The sequence below is a fragment of the Sinocyclocheilus grahami genome, unplaced genomic scaffold, assembly GCF_001515645.1.
Source record: "Sinocyclocheilus grahami isolate Dianchi unplaced genomic scaffold, SAMN03320097.WGS_v1.1 scaffold878.1, whole genome shotgun sequence".
NCBI classification, from domain to species: Eukaryota; Metazoa; Chordata; class Actinopteri; order Cypriniformes; family Cyprinidae; genus Sinocyclocheilus; species Sinocyclocheilus grahami.
Genome location: NW_015506057.1, coordinates 163929 through 167116, shown reverse-complemented (window position 1 = coordinate 167116; position 3188 = coordinate 163929).

Sequence of the window (3188 nt, the reverse complement as noted above, 5' to 3'; positions counted from 1 at the left end):
CGGTGGCAAACAACCACATGACAACCTCACGGGGCGCTTCCTGCTGCTGCTCTATGTAATCGGGGTATGAATTTGTAGATTTTCTATAGCAAAACTAAAATGTGTTTAAAAGTGCGACTGACCAAATCGTCCGCTTCGAGAAGACATCTCTAATTTGACAGTTTACCATCTGATCTCACTCAGTGACTCTAGGCTATGTAGGACGGGACGAAACCATGCAGTGAATGGGGGCAGATAATTTTGCTGGAAATGCAGAAATAAGCCCTAATTTGGTTTTATTTGTAACTCTTTGGTAGATACATTTATATTTTCTGTTACATTACTACTACTACTACTGTTACTACTAATAAAACAGATCTCTGGGGGCTCCAAAAGTGCGTGAGCCCTTAGAATCGCCCTAACTTTCCTCCCCTTAGCGGCGCCCCTGGAAACAGTTGAGATATTAATGATGTCTTCTGTGGGATTTTTCATTCCTGTGGGTGCTTCTCTCTCAACAGAGCGCCGCTAAAATGATAAAGGAGTCAATGGATAAGAAGTTTGGGAGCTCTTGGCATGTGGTGATTGGCGAGGGCTTTGGTTTCGAAATTACACACGAAGTGAAGAATCTGCTTTACATGTTCTTCGGTGGAGGTTTGGCGGTGTGCGTGTGGAAGTGTTCCTAACCCAAATACTAGGCTAAATGACTAGGCTAGTCTGACAAACACTTTTTCATGTGCTGTCTGACTTTATAATGAATGTGCCACATGTGTATGTTTATTTATATGCAGTACTAAACGGTGCAGCATTTCGTATGGTTTATTTTGAATGCAGCATTTTATGTTTTCATCTTCGTTTTAACTGTTCTCTCAAATCTGGCAGGCCATCTGTGGGTTTTATTGTCCATCTCTGCCACTCTTTCTTCATCTGTCTCTTTTCTGTCCATCCTCAGTTGGTTATGATACTTTCCATCCCTTTCATTTTTTCTGAAGGACAAAGTATTTTTATAAGACAAAATGCTATTTTTCAATTGATTTCAATTGATACATTTTCAATGTATTCAATGAATACATATGATCTTTTTTTAAAACTTCAGATATTTTATAGGAGTTGTACATTTTGCACAGCTGTAATGGGCATTTGTTTTATTAATAACTATTGTTATTGTCTTGTGTAATAAAACCTTTATTAGAAATGAAGTTCTTTTGTATCCGTTATATGTCATTTTAAATGACAGAAAAATTAGTTCAAAAAAGATATGCTCCCTCAAAAACAGAAACTTCAGAATAGTTTGTCTAAAAATTTACATTTGCTGAAATTTTACTCGCTCTCAGGCCATCCAAGATGTTGAAAAGTTAGTTTTTTCATCGGAACAGATTTGGAGGAATTTAGATCACTTGCTCACCAGTCAATGGGTGCCGTCAGAATGAGAGTCCAAACAGCTGATAAAAACATCACAATACTCCACACCTCTCCAGTCTTTAATTTACATCTTGTGAAGTGAAAAGATCCAACATTCAAGACATTTTTAACTTCAAACTGTTGCTTCCAGCTGAAATACGAGTCCTCTCTCCATAATAATGCTTCAGTGAAAAAGCCATCGAAGGGACTCGAGTCATGCTTAGTACTTGTGGATGGCTGTGATGCTATTATCAGCTGTTTGGACTCTCATTCTGACGACAAATTAATACTTTCAAATGAGTTGTCAATGGAGAAAAATGACTTGATCAGAATTAGATGCATAATAGGTATGCATGTGTTTTTAAAGAGCATAGGTTCAAATGCTTTGATATTTGAACCACGTTTTATTTACTGATTGTTGCATAGGGGAGTGTAGACATCTGGCTCAGAGCATCTGTTTACTCAGACACACACTGACCTGCTGTCAGGTTACTGTGCCCTCCATACCAATAGACACACATTAACCTTTCATTGCTGACCTTTTCACTTTTAAATATTCATACTTGCAGCAAAAGGATGTTTTCCTGTGTGTCTGGCCTCTAACATTATGCTTATGCACTACTTAACCCCAAAAAAATGCAAATTTCTGCATCATTTACTTACCTTCTTGTTGTTCCAAAAAATGTTCTCCTGTGTAATCCCCCCAAAAAAAGATGTTTCGCTGAATGTTCATGCTGCTCTTTTCCATCCAATAAAATTGCATGGGCACAGGTGCTGTCAAGATCCAGAAAATGACAAAAAGTATCATAAATAATGACTGCTAAATTTCAAATGCCATTATTCACTGAAATCTCCACTGCAGGTTTCAAATCTTATTTGCATTCATGTACTTTTAAATATAATACTGCTGGGAAGCGATTAATCGCATCTAAAATAAAAGTTTTTTTTTACATAATATATGTGTGTGTGCTCTGTATATTTATTATGCATATATAAATACACCGTATATATTTTGAAAATATGTACATATGTATGTTTATATTCATATAATTTATATTATAGATAAATGTATTTAATATATAAACATATTTTTCTTAAATATATACATGCATGTGTGTGTATTTATATATACATAATAAATATACACAGCGCACACACATATTATGTAAACAAAAACTTTTATTTTGAATGCGATTAATTGTTGCTCAGCACTAAAATAAATGACAATGCATCATGCCAAACAGTAAAAATGTTATAGTAAAAACATGTTAATTGGGTTAACTGTTAGTTACCATATACCGTGGGAAAATTATAGCAATGCTGTAAAATACTGTCCAATGTATGGGTTTTGCAAGTAAAAACTAATAAATTCCTGAAGAGTTTATGGTGAAAAACAGTGAAAGGACATTCCCAGAGGTCTCTGCTTGACAGTTGAGATAATTAAAGATTGGCATGTTAGCATTATTAGCACTTAAGGAAATACGGTTATGGAACATATGCAGTTATCAAATATAAAAATGTATAGGCACCAATATGGCATCCCTTAATATCGGCAAAACATTTTCACCATGTTTTTCCACATCAACCACAGCTGCCGTTTTATTTTAACTAAATTTAATTTGAATTTGTAATTAAATGTAAGTAGAGGCAGATCTTTTCTTCTGTATTGTGACACATGGATTAACATGGACATGTGTAATGGATTTTCGAAAAAATAAAAATGTTAGGTGGGGACTTGACATCAGTTGTTGATTGGATGTTGAGATATGGGCGTGGCTTGTCAGCTTGCAGGGGCGGAGTTTAAGCAGACT